At 30.5% G+C, this 17,798-nt stretch overlaps 1 long non-coding RNA gene across 1 annotated transcript in view; it reads left to right on the top strand.

The window, feature by feature from the left end:
• Positions 1-17,798, top strand: part of LOC124368987 — a 294,041-nt gene that overhangs the window by 90,154 nt on the left and 186,089 nt on the right. The window contains exon 2 of the long non-coding RNA XR_006923030.1: positions 4,227-4,439. This is a non-coding gene — a long non-coding RNA (uncharacterized LOC124368987). The remainder of the gene's footprint in view (positions 1-4,226; positions 4,440-17,798) is intronic.

Below are 17,798 nucleotides of genomic sequence, written 5' to 3'. Positions count from 1 at the left end.
TTAGCGATCTACCATGTATTATGAAAGAGTGAAAAAGCGAGTTATGGAACAATATTTAGTGTTGTTTAATTGTTTTCACAGGTAAATTATTGTTCTCGTAGATGTCTCATACAGTCTCTTTTTATTTTTTATCTCGTCCATCCCAAAAGTATTGCCTAAATGAGGGAATTTAGGTGAGAGAATATACTCTAGAGATGGCACAGCGGCAGGACAGAACTGGTGACCAGGCTCGATACACTAACCACCGAGTAACCCCAGCTGGCAAGCGCATTGGCATTTTAAATGTAGGTCATTAATTAAAGCCTAATATTTGTAGATGATTACATTTAGCCTCAAGTTTGTAATGTTAGTTAGAATTTAAATATGTATAAATATTTAAATAACAAATAATATTTGACCGGAATGGCTCTTATCTAAATTGCGTTAAAGCAGAGATTTGTAATGCTGATAAACAATGGATACCACTATATCCTCAGACTTCTTAATGCGACTATAAAACCGTGGAGCGGGATGGTGGGTGGGCTTGTAATATCAGTATAAAACTGGCATTCCAGTGTTATCTATAAAACTGGTTACACTCAACTCTGACGCTATACTAGCGAGATAAGTCTTAGGTCATATATTTACACAACAGAACATACAATATTTCTGAGCATGTCGACTACGTATTACCTGAAAAATATGTACAAAAAGGCCTGTTGCAGCAATATTCCATGCAAATAGGTTTTAACTTTATTTTTATAACTATGAAGATTGCTGATTGATTTTAACTGTGCTGAAAACAATTACAAGTTTTAAATAACGTTTATATGCCTGGTTTTCCAGAGTGGTCTAATGCAGTAAATAAAAGAGGAATTATAATAACTAAAAGTAATTACAGTATTACGAGAAAAAGTGGACTTTAAGTGTGAAAATCCACTGGTGTAGAACAGCTTTCTACAGCAGTCTTGCTGCCCGATACCCAAAACAACCCTTAGAGCCCTCTTCTGGACCATAAAATTCTCTGAACAATTTTGCAAGCAGTGAAATCCCTGGTAAGTTATCATATCTCAACGTTGATTCCTCCAAATGAAAATAACCGAGCTAAGGGGCACCACGACCATGTTACGAAGGCATATTTAGTCAAATATTATTGTTTGATTAGATTTTTCTGTGTGTGCCAATTTAAATTCAAGTCAATGTAGACTCCTACATATTCGTAGATAAAAAAAAAATATTTAGTGTTAAGCTATTGATTGAAAGATCTATTTTATAGTAAAAAATATCAGAAAATGGAATATTAAAAAATAACAAAAAAGGTATACGTTTTTATCACTAGTTTATTTCGTCTATCATACGTTTTTCTATCATACTCTTGTGTGAGCTATAAAATAAGCTATTACATATTACATTAAAAATGCACGTTGTTTTTAAACCTGTACGTATCTCATTAATAGGAGTATTTTTAATGTTGCAGACACTGTGTTTTGTCTATATAAATGAATATGATAGGGATGTTAAGATGGAAAATGGGGTACGGAAACATTTGATAGCTCGTATAACGGAAACAGGTAAACATTTTGTAAAATATTGAAAATTAAAAACATTTAATCAAATATTTATAAAGTTTTTCAAGGTTTTTAATTAAATATTATCAATTACTAATTCCAATCTATACTTCCATATCAATATTTAATACAAGTTATTATTATTATTAAAATATGTATAAATAATTAATTAAATTTGTATTGCCAGCTAATTAGTAAATGAGAAATCAGAATTGATTTTACTTTTAAGTACATTGTTTTGTTGCTGCACGTGTACAGAATTGTAACAACTTGTAATAAACATTATTATATAATGCTACTACATAGAAGTCATATTTCAGTATAAGTCACAGCACGACCTTATTTATAATTATAATTTTATATTATATATATTATATTTATATATATTTATTTATATTATATATTAATATATTTATATTTATAATTTATAATTATATTATAATTTTTTATTGTTTAGCCATATTTAGTTGTGACATAGAAGACCCGAATAAAATTAAATATCGAAATCCATATGTATTTATTAGGTTATATTAGCCATATTGCAATTAAGCCATATTGATCTTATTTTAAAAGTTAAAAACAATACTAGCATTTGTTATATGCTTTTTCCATGACCTGTACAAAAATTTAGACTTTAACTGCTATTAACATATATAGACATACAATGAGTTCTTACTGTTGACATTGATTAAAGTGAGACTAGTATTTAGTAGTGTAAGCTGTTACGTGACGTTGTGGTACAGAAATGGAGGAGAGGGAGGGTGCTAGGGGAGTGGGGTTGGGCTGCTTAGTAAAGCAGACTCCCTCCCTAAATAGATTTACTGTCGTTCCCAAGAAAGTTGCCAGTATTAAACCGTGCATTGCCAACAGCGACTGCTTTCCTCTCTATTAAAACCTTCTTTCCGCTCACTATGTACTCAACTTATTATAAAGTACAGTACATTACGTTCTTTTTCAATCGCAATTTTGTTAGCAAAAATTAAATGCGTTTTACTTTTGCTGGACAACCAGGTCTTGTTAAAAAAAAGCAATTTACAGTAAAATTTGTATAAATAAACCCTTTGTCAAATGAGTCAAAGTAATTTTGTTCAAACATCAAACAAGCATTATAACTGCATTACAGCGTGTACGCATTCGTACTGTTTGTTTCTTCATTAGTGGCAAAACCTAAACCAAACTACCAAACACGAAGAATAACTACATTAACTAATAAGTATCATAGAGTTTTTAATATTCTTGAACTGATATGAAAAATGTTAGAAGCTGTAATGATTTTTGATTACAGATCAAGCTAAGGATGGCACTATATAAGCCTTTAATAGACATGAAAAATTACAAATAAGAAGTGCATTTTGGAAAACTCTCAAAGTAAGGGTAATGAAATTGCTTGAGATACTTTATTAATCCATAGTATTATATACGTTTTATTAATATAACTGAATAATTTGAAGTCAAATCGGGATGATAAGCCTTTAATTACAAGGTGTGCAAAAGTTTATATTTATTTCTATTCTTTGTGAGTAAAATTAAATTTTATTAACAATACATAAGTTTTAGTAGTAAGATTTAACTTAAGATTATAGTCTATTAACATTTTAATTGAAAACATTGAATATTGTCGCCTGTTTACTAATTTATCCTAATGTTATGTTTTATAAATCACTTTGTTGTAAAAATGTATTTCAAATTTTACGCTCGACTTGTCTAATGTAAAACATTTTTTAATTGTCCTTAAATTCTAGTTAATAATCCTCAAAAGGATAAGCACGTACATATTAATGTTTGAAATAGATGCCTAGAGTTTAAATTTAGGAGTTTATTCGATAACTATTTATTAGGTGGGTTTTAGCTGTTTTCTAACCTCCGCATATATTATAGATAAATCAATGCAAACATACATAAGAAGACACACACTTGAACTTTTAACATAATTCGCATAAAGAAACATTTATTAAAGTTGATAAATTATTATATATTATAAATATGATAAATTATTGCAATTAAAATAACTTATAAACCGTAACGGCAAGACATATAAAATTGACATTAGCATAACAAAACGACTGGCCCGCGATGGAACTGTGAATAAATTTTAACCTTACAAATTGTGTTTGATGTACGTGAAAGTTCTTGCCTCTTCATTGCAAGTGGTGCCTAACGCTTATTGGATATTCCAGCTTCTTACATCAACACATTATACCACGAGCTTTTATGAAAAACATATTTTCAGTGACATTTATTTGTATAATATAGGTTGTTATATACATTACTGCTTATTGGTAATTAGTTTTATTTGTTGGTCCAAGTTTAGCTCATTCCACGGTTTTATAGCGTCGAGTAAGCTAAACTTTACAAGTAGTAAGGTACAATGAATACTTACCAGGTAATTAAAAAAAAACACTACAAAATAAAAGTATTTATATCAACACACTGCCACAAACACTATCGCAAGTACAAAGCACATTTGTATTTGCTTTACATTTGTACTGTATATTAGGTTTTAACTCATTGTATTTGAAACGCTTAAAAATGTAATACTTTCGATTTACTTTATCTAAAATTCATCCAACCGATAATTCTCCATCGTTTTTAATGTTTTATTCCAAATCTAAACCATATAGTATACTGCACATTACTGAGCGTGCACCGGGATTACTAATTCTTTCTATTTTTTTGCAGGAACGTTCTTAAATAGCTAGTCTTTCCGATAGGCCTATACCTCTGTGTGTCTTCAAACTTTTATACTTTGTGAAGTTTTCGGTGCTATAGTAGTTATTAGTGAGTGTCAGTGCTCAAGTGTAGTGTTTTGTTTGCTGAAATCGTCTTGCATCGCCACCACCATTGAGGCTTACATACAGACCGGAGCGCCGGATACGCTCTACGATCCGGAAGGTAAGTGGCACTAATCTTATAAAAACTGTATTTTCAATATTAGATAATCTTTACTTATCTGTTCTTTAACTGTTTCAATAGATCTTATAATGTAGGATTATTGGAGCAACTGGAAACATTTGAAATGAAATATAACTAACAATAATCCTGTATTTTTCAATATAAGCAAATATTTTTACGTAGCCGTCCGAAGTCAAAGATTTCTTGTTAAAGTAACACATCTAGACCTCTACATGTATTTGAAAGTAATAAGACTTAATTGTTTAAATTAAAGTAAATATAATTTTACATGTTTTACAAATAAAAAATAAAATATTATACAAGTACATACATTTGAACTAAACAATAACTATTATGAATCCCACCACAGCTTATTCAGAATTTTGGAGCCTCGGCCAGCGTGGTCCTGTTTGTAGTTATGGATATTCTGATAAAATATTACGACGTATTTTGCTAGATTACACGGGAAAGAATATTTACTCCAATAATAAATCAACCTGAAATATCGAGTTAAAATTCTACACAGCAACATTTTATCATTTTTTATTTTAGTAATATAAAGCACACATATCCCAATTTAGATGCATATTTTATATCAAGCCTTTATGGATCAAAGATGTCATATTCAGGCAAGTATAAAAATACATAATTGATTTTTATATATGTACTACTATAGACCCCATTACAGCTTATTCTGTTTTTGTGTACTTCAATAATTCACAAATCATTCGTAAGAACCTTCAACGAAATAAATAGAAAATAAAATAGTAGAAAATCGTCAACATACGAGGAATTGTGGATTTTACATATTAAAATACATGCAAACAAAAGTAATCCATCTCACCCCACTAAAATACAAATTACAACTTTTAATTTGTTGAGAATAATGAAGACTCGGTATTTTTGAAAAACCAAAAGAACGAAACGATAATCTATGACCGCCCTAAAATAAATTATAGATTTGCCTTAGCTGTAATATATAATCACATTCGCATGTAATACGTACATTAGTTAGTTTATTTTATCAATCAAAAAATATTAAACCTATATACACACTTTATACTGTATTACGACAAAAACGCAATAGGGGAATAATCGAGTAGTCTGCTTATACAAACACGATTCCTTTGCCCTACTCTGTTTTTAACTTAATTTATACGTTGCTCTACCAGCATGTACTGTCTAGTATTTCATTGGATCCATTCGTTTCTTTTCATTGCTCTTTACGCAGCCCTCTTTTGAAAACAAATACTGAAGTATCAAATTGAATGTTATGAAGTTTTTGATAACACTGTTTATCATTGTTATTTAAAGATATTATTTTATGAAATAGCTAACTGACTATTTAGTTATTTTATCATACGTTTATAAGATTTTAAATGTTATTCTAATGACCAAGAGAAATCTAAAACTAAAGTTATCAAATCTTTTTTTCATTTAAAGCCTTTCTGTATGTAGGACTTTATTATTTAAATATTCATAGTAAACAAACTAATCAACTAATTTTAACCAAACTCTAATAAACAATGTGTGCAAACAAAATCTATAAATAAAAATATGTGGTGGAATAATTATTTCATATTTTTTTATAATGCTCACAATTGCACATATTTTCCCTAAATTTCTAAAATAAGTGCTAGTTTTACAAACAATAGAACTTACTAAACTTGCAATATATCACATATTTTTTATTCGATTTCAACATTTAATATGTTATTTGATTTGCCTATATATTAAAAAGTGTTAGTATTTTTGTGTAATTAGCACTTTTGAATATAATTTAGGTTAATTGTTAAAATTTGAAATGAAAATTCGACCAAACATTTTTATTGATTGATTATGCATAAGCTTAATAAAATTTGGCTGAAATTATAATGTTGTTTTTCGAACTATGAATGTTAAATAAAACAAAACACTCACATTTAAACATACGGTAAATGAAAACAGATTTGATGTATTTAGTTTTAGGCTCTGCTCTTAACCAATATAAAAATATATAAAAGTCTATAAAGATATCGTAAAGTTACGTAATTACGGTAGAAGCAGTGTAAAATATTGTAAAAATATTATTTACACATAGTAAACTATGTCCTATAATCTCTTAAAATAAGTGTAAAACCTCACGCTTATATATAATTACTACTTCTTAAATCCTGTCTCATTATGCTTCTTACTTTTTCATCCCTCAAAGATGACAGGCATAGAATATAAGATTTGACGTTTTAGATAAATTAAGAATTTGATACCTAAATAGTATGAAATCAGGAATATTACTGAGAAAATCATCCAAACTGAGAATAAAATACAGTTAATTACTTGTGTATGTTCGGGTAAGTGTGCTTTTTATTAGTACAATGACAATTAATGAAATACTATTCTGTGGAAGCTAAATTCGATATTTAAAGTTGATTTACTCTACAGTTAAATGTTTTTCCATATAACCTCTCAAAATAGGTCATATTATTTTATCAGCATTAGGTACATAAATATACGAAAGAATGTAATATTTTTGTAAGTACATACACATTTGAAGAAACAATTTACGCAGTAGTGATTAAAAGTTGTTAAGAAACTTGGATTAATTTTGTTCATTTATGCACTTTTTTATCAGATGTGATTATTATAGGAAAGCTCAAGACCATTATTAAGCTTGGACTCAGATTCCTGGTTGTATACGTGGTATTAGATATTTCAAATTCAGACCACGTAAATTCCTACTGTTTTTAACTATTTTTAAATTTACTATGCGTAATAAATAGAAGTATAAAACAACTAGTTTCTCCTTTTAAATGCAAAAACCCATGATTATTGTGTCAAATCCCTGTCCTAAATTAGGTTGCATCGTTCTTGCGGGCTTGTAGAGCACATCACGTAATAGTGCAACTGTACCAAATTATGCCCAACATTCATTGCAAAAATACACCGACTTAGGGTCATTAATTGCGATATAAGCCTCTGTTACATCTCTTTTAGTAACCTGATGAAAGGTAGCTTGCCAGTAACTACTAACCACAGGGTGTCAGCTACTTCTCGATTTACAAATAAAAGTTATAAAATATTTGGATACTAGTTGAACTACTTTATATTCATGATTCCGCTAGAGTCTAGCAGCATTATGGAAACTGAGTTATCAATAGCATTAGGATGTAATTATCGTAATCGCGTCTTCTTTGAGCCCAGTAAGCATAAGCAGCATGTCGCTACCGCAATGAAAGATTGTTGAGTCTACTTGGACATGGACACTGATTGAAGTCTCCAATGTACATCATTTAATGTGCACATTTATTTATGGTGATCTTATTATACAAAACGATCCAAACTTCCACGAAAAAAATTAACTACACATAAAATAGCTATGTTCGGAAGGGATGGATTAATGTGAATGAGTTCAGCTCCGGTTCACCTTCCTCTTAGTACAGAGTCTGATATCTGACTAAGCTAAACTGGTCATGGGTCTGGACTGGAGCTAATCACCCACTCATCATCCACAAGTAGTAGTATTGAAATCCCAGTTGAATATTTTATCTGTAGACGATTTAATTTATAGCAATTTAACACTTAAAATATTTATACAGATTTTGCCGCATGAAAGGTATCTTCAAGTCTCGCAATCGTCTCTTTGTGGACAGTTTACTTAATATTTTGGTCGTAAGCTTGGCAAGATACACAATACGGAAAAATGGCTTCACGTTAGTCACTAAAAGAGACTAAATCAACTTCACTATAACTACTTTTTTCATTGAAAGTATATTGCCATACGTAATGAAACAGCGTTGTAGTTTATATTGTTACACGAGTTTTATAATACTTAATATTCACACTTAGTATAAGAGGTTAGTTCTGATTTTTGTGGGTTGATCTAATTTTAAATTCATCTAAAATTTCAAATATTATTTTCTAAGATTAACTGCCTGTCACTTCTGAGGAATGAAAATGAGAGACTGAAACAAATAAGCGTCAAGAGACAGGTTTCATATTAAACCAGCTTGAAGTTTTACACTTATGTAAAGACATTACACCGATTACTATTTGTAACTATGAACACTATTCTCTATAAGCGAAAAATATGATCAATTTAGGATAATAGTTTAATGGAAACTCATAAGTATGACTTGTAAGATTGAAATATGAAGAAATTTTGTTACAATATTCATTAATACTTAAAATTTTATAATGTTCTTTTATATCAATAAAAATATTAGTTTTTATGATTTCTAACTGTTCCTGACTATAAATGTGAATTTTTCAGTGAAAGATGTTTTGAATTATAAATACTTTTACTAGTACCCTATCTGTTCTCACTTTTTTCATAAAGAAATAGCATAAAATTATGAAAAACGTTTAGAAAAAATTGAAAAATAATCCTATTATAACTTAGTTCCTGGTCTGATCTCAAATACTACGATGAAATTTTCTAATACAGTTTTTTATACTTTTATTGAATATTTACAATCCTTTTTTGTGATCTTAAGAGTATAACATTTGCTTAGCACACTTTATTTAGAGGCACTTCAATAAAATCTCACATTAAATAACAATTATTATTGTAGGGAAATGGTTGAGCGGTATTTGAAGTGGGCCTGATTGCAAAATATAATTAATTATTTTCGAGCATTATTTAGGTGAATGTTTTTAAGTGGTGAGATTACATACAATTTGAATGTTTGTGAATGAGGTCAATAGTATATTTTAAAATTAATAAGTCCTAAGAGCAATTTGGTGTTTGAATTAAAAATTTAAATAATGTTATATTATCTCCATCTTAAATATCTAGGACAGCGTACCAAATATTCTGTTTTTCTTTGAAAGAGAATGAGATTGTTACATAAAGCAGAAAACAATCTGTAATAAGGGCGTTTAGAAAACATTTTCATCACTCTTTTACGGAATTTATAAATGTATTTAAACGCATCAATTTACATCGAAAACGAGGGCCGAATTGGAATAGAAACAGTAAACCACAACATAACTAATATACTACCACTGCAATAATTAGAGCGTAACTTTCACACTGGTTCACTGTGTGTTAGTCCATAAAGGCGGAAGGAAACGGCTGCAGCGTAAAACTAACAGAACGATTGGTTCCAGTGTGAATTGCAGATGGAAATCGAAATATTTTATTGCTTATAACAATAAATTTGTTGCCTTCGAAACCATTGTTCGTCTCCAGAGGTTATTGCTTGAGATTTAATGTGCTTTGTCTTGCTGAACTGGTGAATTTATTTCCGAGCCAAAGTATACATTTTTCACCAAAATGGTAAATTTAGGTTGAGTATTTTGTTAATAAGATTTACGGTTTCGAGAGTGTATCTTATACACTTCTTATACACTCGTCACGTTTGAGAAGTGTATTTATTTTGACGTGACGTAATCTATTTGTGAGGTTAGTATGGTTATATAAATATTTTTGAAATTTCTTCTAATTTTCCGTGTCAATAAAGGTTTTTTAAATAATTTTATTTCACGATTCATATGCGTTCTATTTAAACTAATTCACTCATGTTAACAGGGTTTTATTAGTTATTGATACTTATGTCACCAGTAACTTAGTTTATAAATACCTTGTATACCTTTTCGCTATCATTGCAATGTATATATATATATATATATATATATATATATATATATATTTTAATTAAATTGAAAAAACACGCTTCGTTTTTCGTTCCTTAATTTTCAATTCATGTATGAAGATTTAAATCGAACGAACTTATAAGTTCATGTGGTCTATATATTAATTTCGAAAATTCTTTTCTATTACTATTTCACTATTTTTTCATACTATTTGATTTAGTAAATTTAAGTTAGAATGGTTATATACCTAGTATGTATTCATCATTTAAATGAAAGCTGTTTTATACCCCTTAGAGGACAACTGACAGATAATTAGTTGTGTTATATCTGAATGTCCTAATTACTGAATATTAGTAATTATCAACGTATATTTACTAGGCTATTGATTTTAAGAGGTAAAACACTTTTACACAGCTTTGAGCATAAATCTTACAAATAATATTAAACGATTTAATCTTCTGCAATAGTTAAAGTTGTAGGATAGCCAGTTTCCTTGGTAGCTAGCTTGTTTGTTAATATAAATATTGCGGAACCCGCGTAAAACAAGCAGAAATTGAAACAGTGCTATGGTAGGAAGTCCACGAAATAAGCCTGATCGTTCTTCCAGTAGGGGTTACTACTACAATTCTGTAACTTGCGGGGGAATTAAAAATTAACAGGAAATATATTTTTGGGGAGTCTGAATAGTAAGGATTATCTCCAATTAAACAGTGGGTACGAGGGTTTGCGCACGGAGGATTTCTTAAAAATTACGTTTTTTAGTAATCATAATGTAAACCAACTTTCGCACTTTCCTTCGACTTTAAATTTCGTATGAAGTATCTAATTTGGGAAATAGGTACTTCTATGAATGATATTTTAAGTGTTTAAGCTATAAATACTGTAAAACCCTGTGCCATTAAAATGTTTCGTCGGTTTTGTATTGTTACTTTGTATGGGTGAATAATAAAAGATCAGTACCGAAATGGCTAAAGTATTTTAACAAGTAATAAAGCATTTTATATGTAACATGCACTTTATTAACACATAGAGAAAAATACATCTTCACAAATATGTTATTTCCAAAAATGAAAAATTGACATGGATATTATCTGAAGTCTCGGAAGGTCAAAAGACGTAGAGTTATCTTAATACGTATTTTCCATACATACATACTAATCACTAGAGCTAAAGCGGAAATATTCTGTGCTTAAAGGCCGGGTTAGAGTCCGTTACTCTCTGCTGTGCTCAGCGTTCAACGTAAGTTAGCATAATCCTGTACATTTTTTCACGTGGTTTATCCCGGCAGGCCTCTCTCAACCAGCGTCTAGATAACTGTGCGCGCGCAACTCCCAACCGACGCTGACATCTGGGCTTCACTAGATGCAGCCTGTATTGTTTGAAGTGTATCATTTGTACCGTTCTCTATGTGTTTTTGTAGGTGAAATACTCCTAATATATTTTTTTATATTTATAATATTATTTATTTATTTGACATACTGATTCACCTATTTCATCCCACCACTTGCCACTGATCAAATGTTGGGTTTTTTAGGAAAGAAGTCTCATATATCAGAAAGAACCTCAAGAACACTCAAATTTACTAAAAATATCCCTTCATAATATAATATTCAAAGAACGAATTGTGGAATATAATTTGAAACGAATTTCTTATAATTCTAGCAATAAAAATAAAACGATTTATTATGAGTTGGAGATCATCCCACGTCTGACTCTTTGGCATAAAATTGTAAGAAAAGGAGAGACATCATTTCAACCAAAAATACTATTAGGAAGTATAACAGTTTTTACGAACAAGTATGGATACTATTAATTTATAATTTCCGTCTAAAATGAAATTCATCCATCGAAACAGAAAGGAAATGTTTAATGAACACAAATATAAGGGTGAGACAAGTTTTTGGCACAATTGTAACGTGTACTCACAATATTGGTACTATTTTTTACTCAACTCTCACAAACTCAGGCAGCTCTTTTAGTGACATTATTTCAACTAGAAAAGTCATAAATTTGCCTCAAGGAAATCACGTGGAGTTTTTGTAAGTAGGCTAAACGTGAGATTTAAACTTAATATGAGCTCTGCGTTAAGGGACGACCAAACTTCCGCGCCAAATTAATGTGCGCGACAAAAAATTATGTTAATAACTTCCATATTGTACTTCTGAGACAAAGTCGACCACTTTGTCTTATTATCTCTAAATTTAAAACATTTGCAGCATACAAAACACTCCATCCAGCAACTCTTTGTTCTTGTTGCTGTTGACAAACAAGGAGCTGAGAGAATCTCTCATTGAATTTACAAGGGCTTGTGTCCTTGCTTCTGGTGTGGCAGGAACACATGGCAGTGAATATATTGGTAAGGTTTGGGTTAGAAGATGCCTCCTTTCGAGATCCCATGTTACATCCACTATGAGAAGGATTATGTGGTCATTTCTTTCATCCATGGACCTTAGAAGGAACAGAAGCTAGCTAGCTCTGTTCCAGCCTCTTTCAGTCAAAGTGGGTAAGGGACAGTAGCCTAATCCATCATGTTTAGGCTCATAACAACCTTTGACAATCATCCTCCATACTAAACTAGCCCTACTCATAAACTCTTTAAACACAATATATTGACATTTGCGTTCCGTTATATGTAGGTTCTGGACAACCATGGATCACGGGTGTTAGTGACTCATCAGATTTTTGTTTTCTCCAGTGAAATTTTATCTGGAAGGTACAAACTAGCCAGAGATGAACCTTTCTGGGTGTATCAAATCCTCTTACCACACTAATTCTTCACCTCTATCCCAGTAATATCGATTTTCCAACGTCCTTAACCAGTGTATAAATACTGCTCTTGTGCCACAACCCAACTAGCTCAAAAAATTCTTTAGGTTAACTACATAATTCAATCTAATTAGACCACTACTATGTTGATGACAACACTGCATGAAGTGAGCTTCGGTTTTTATACATGGAAATCGGATAAGAACTGTGCTAACAAAACTTAATAAATACAAATAAAAAATCAATGTGAATTGAGAGCAATCAATTGAATCAGCTTATGCCGAAACGGAAAAGAAACCCTGGTATGCCTTCCTGTAGGTACATCCACTGGTAGTTTAACTAGTTTAGTCTGGCTCACTTTATTGGGCATATCCTTTGATGGAACGAAACCATAGTGCTGTAACATTAGGTACTAATTATTTTTGTAATTTTTACTTGTTTTTTCCCATCGGTTATGGTACAGCGAAGTAATATATGTTAGCCTCTCTCTGCGTACCAAACTTCTCTGGTGTGTTATGTTCTAAACATTGCTGATTTATGAAAGCACTGTGTAGCACTGTATCTTGTTACACACCCATATTATTATTTGCTGTATATTTAAAATAATTGCTACAATAAAAGTTAAGACGTGATAATAACAGTAACCTTGGAACATGCTCAATTCTTACAGCGAATTATATTATGGCACTTCGTGGGTTCTCAAATAAAGTAAAAACAACTAGATGTCTTTTTCTTATATAGATTACGTATAGGTTTGTTTATTTATATAAATATAGCTATGAATATAAAATTGCACCAAAAATAGTTGCCATTGAAGTCGAAAGTAGAAAATCTTAACATTAAAACTTAAAGAAACCCTTTGTCCTTTCACAAAAAATCTGTATTTTAATTATTTAGATTTATTTGACCAAGAAAATTTATAATCGTTATAATATAGTTGATATTTCCGGAGCCTAGGGGAGTTAATCAAGTTCAGCACATTTTCCCTTATTATATTTGTTTTATTAATTAAGATGTTATAAGCAATAGATACAAATCCCTAATATACATGGTAAACTGCTTTATAAACTTACTATAACTCTTTCTGATCCGCGGAAATTAAATTTAGTTTTAGAAAAAAAAATTATTATGGCCAAAACTACTGTAGTTTTTATTTTAAAAATAGTTTTAGCTGATTAATAATTTACACTCAATTTAATGATGGCAGAGAGGGAAATTTTACAAGTTATAAGCTTCCTCCCACCTTCCTTAGTGTGGGTAGAATGTATTGCCTCTTAATTGTAATTTATATATTATTATCATACATAATTTTTAAAGATTTATCACGTCTTTCAATAATATGCGTAATTATATCAGGAGATCTATTAAATAAGCACTGCTAAAAAAACTTATTCGGAAGATCTTCAGTATGAACTTCGTTTCCTCCAAAGTGTTACGAAACGATAAACCAAAAGCTGTCGAAACATTCAGTGTGTAAACGTTTTCCAGTGTTGAAGAACGTACGACGTGTCAATGTAATTCCACTGGTCCATATATACACGTTACTGGAGCTGCCATTATGTCAAACCGGAAGTGTGAGTTATTGCCGTTCAGTTCCGGTAAGGGCAGCACTATACATACGTGCAAGCTATATCCGTACCCTGGGATACAGCCGTTACTGCTCGTGTATCCATGTAGTTTGTTTAGATTTATAATAGGTAGCGCTTGTATACCATGGACACACTGCTGGCAGAAACTATTAATTTAAAATAGTAAGCATACTCTATCTATATACTTTGAAACTCCTTAATTCTGAAATGAAGGCTTTATTATTTTTTGTTCCATAAATCAAAATATTACATTTAAAGACTGCAATGAGACCGTATAAATCAGACACGCTCATTTGATAGTGATATTGGTACACTATCAAGATAAAGTTATTCGCTCAACCCTGCTAGATATAGTGCTAACTTCTAGTACATTGCATAAGATAATCGCACATAATATGTGGACCAGTAAACTGCATAATACCGTTCGAAGTTCACTATAGTGGTTTGGTAACGTGTGTTATAGATTTGGAGGCATATCCATTCAGTGATCAATGCAGATGGAATGTGGGATTTAATTTTAAATCGTTTTATATTCAAAAAATACATATGTAATAATCACTTCACAATTAAATATATATATATATATATATATATATATTTTATTTTTTATTCTATTTTGAAATTTCGTAGTTTATTATAGCTGTTGCAATACGATACTCCACTACTGGATGAATGAATTTGATTACTCAACATAATTAAAATACATAGATCTATAGATAACTGATCAACAGAAAAGAGGAGATAATTATAATTCCATTGAGTTCATATCATAAAGTTAAGGAGAGAAAACGAAGAGTGTTCAGTTAATACGTGTGCACGGTGACGAACAATGCCAGGTGATTTGAGATTCTGTTCATCAGCCACTCCCTTTATTTACCCGGTCGTGAGCACACCACACGCTATGGCGCGGCCTCGCCGTCCCGGTGATGGATCACGTCGTAAATATACGTATCCACGTTAGCTGTCCGAGGTGGCAGTACTCTATGGGGTTATGGTGATTGTTCTGTCAGCTTTACACCTTGCTGCCGTAGCATCTCATGTTTATCTGCATCCTTCCCTGGGGCGTGTTGTTTACAACGTTGTAACGTATGCCGCTTGTTTTAACGACCGCCAATGAGTGCGTGTTTAACATGCCGAGGAAGAAACGAAGTAGTCTACGATTTATATATTCAGAATTTTCTTTGAAGTTGGTAGTATTTTACATACTACACACAAAAATTGGTTTTAAATTGTAACATTTTCCAATTATTATAATTTTTTAAAGGATTACAATAGAACAATACAATGTTCAGAATTTAATTCAGGACACTTAAAACCGTAAAGCTGTTTTCAAATAAACAAATTTTACTGTACAAATATAGGCTATATAATACCAATATCGTAAACATATTGTTAAGCAAACAGCAAACATATTTTTTGGGATTGCTTAAAACCAAACGATGTACAGAATTAATATTACCTTAAATATGTTATGTAACAACTGAACTATTTTTGGGACAACAGACCAAAGTAGATCAATTGAAATTGTTCACGTTTTCTATTATGACATGTAATAGCCATCAAAGCGTTAAGATGTACTGTTGTAGGTAACTATGATAAACAACAAAATGCATACGTTGCACACGTTGGAATGCAAGAATAATACCTAACATTATGTAATATTTTATAGTAAAAACCTGCAAGTTCTATGTTATAAATACAATTGAACAATCTGATTATTCACTTTCAACTGTAAATCTGTTTGCAAACAAAACGTTTTTATTTTCATCATTTAAGTAGAATATCGAATTCAAATCCTCTTACTATGACTTTAGTTATTTATATAAATAACCAATTCCTAATGAAGTTAAACTATATAATATTGTTTTCCTACAAGAAAACTTAGGAAACAAAAGCCTATGTATTCAAATATCACTTTATTTTGATAATAATTGTAAAAAGGAACGAAATGTACTCGGTGTATTAATAGTTTAAATTATTGTATTTAATACACAGTCCTTCGTAAATAAATTATGTAGTATCGCTAATTTGCTGGGGAAAGAATGGCCTTTTTCTTGCGCTAGTTGTTAATACATTAAAACATATCGTTGAGAGGTGATTACGTCACGCGGCGTCTCATTATAGTCTCTAAAGAGGAGGAGGGTTGGGTGGTCAGAGGTGGAGGGTGGCCCGTATACTTGCCCATCACAGCATTCCTTTGTCGTACTCTTTAACTCTGAATACATTCTCATGTAAGAAATATAATTAGTTTGACACTTTATGTATATTTGTTTTCACAAATTGGCGCTTTCTTGTATTATTTGTTTTATTCTTCCCAGTACATACGGTTTTGAGAGTACATGTACGCACAAATTATTATTTAGACCTCAATAATTTCATAATTAATTGGAGTTCTGTTAGCACTATAGCCACACGGAATACTATCTTAAGTCGAAGTTGTTTAACTTAACGATTTGGTATATTTTGTAAAATGATTTTGAGGATATACGTAGATTCCCAAATTTAATTATAAAAAACCCATAAAATATATCTTATGTGCATACCATTACCAAACAGGATATCGAATACTACGTCTCGTAAATAATATTTACAGTATGTCATTCAGAACATCAAGATGGCAATTATCTGTGAAAATCCTGTTTGGGTAAACCAGCAGGAAGTTCTATTAATAAACAGTTTATTCTGACATCCTTATTAGGTTTTCGAAATTTTGGAGATTGATTACTTTATCACTTCATTTACTGTTTGTAACAGTTGACTAGTAACCTGAATATAATCACGGTAGCCTATACACATATTTTATATGTTTTAAGTATGAACTAAATTAATTTCTTATGAAATTTATGTAGTCATATAATAACTAATTGTAATATACGTGGTGTGAGTAGATTATTTACATAACAGGCTAAGAGAATTATTGGAATAACATAATACGAATAAGTAATAAGTAAATATATAAAAAATTATCCTTAACAATTATAACAACTCTTATGCAACGAGCACGTGTCATTTGGAATTAGTAAAGTATACTATTTAAACTATCGTTAGTTTCCCGTTTGAACGGAAATAATAATGAAATGTATTGAAAGATAATGTTTTTGCGAAACAGTCTGTATACACTACTATTCATACTTATAATATAATATAACATGTTAAGGTTTTTAATGTGCTTTATAACCTGTACTAAAAAAATAACTGTTCGTAGTGTTATTTAGTAACTATTAGGTTACAGATTTAATAAAAGCTCATTGAGTTACATAGTCACTAATTTATTGGAATAACATATATTAATTGCTTTAGTTTTTGTAGAATAAAGTTAGGCAAATAAACGTTTCCTATACTTGTAAATTAAACACTCAAAAAATAATAGTTCGTATTATTCAAACCATAAAGCTATAATTTATTATAATAAAATAAAATTTTCTCTATA

Source organism: Homalodisca vitripennis, chromosome X (genome assembly GCF_021130785.1).
Source record: "Homalodisca vitripennis isolate AUS2020 chromosome X, UT_GWSS_2.1, whole genome shotgun sequence".
Taxonomy (NCBI): Eukaryota; Metazoa; Arthropoda; class Insecta; order Hemiptera; family Cicadellidae; genus Homalodisca; species Homalodisca vitripennis.
Note: the sequence above shows the minus strand (reverse complement) of the source record. Positions and strands in the feature narration are given on the sequence as shown.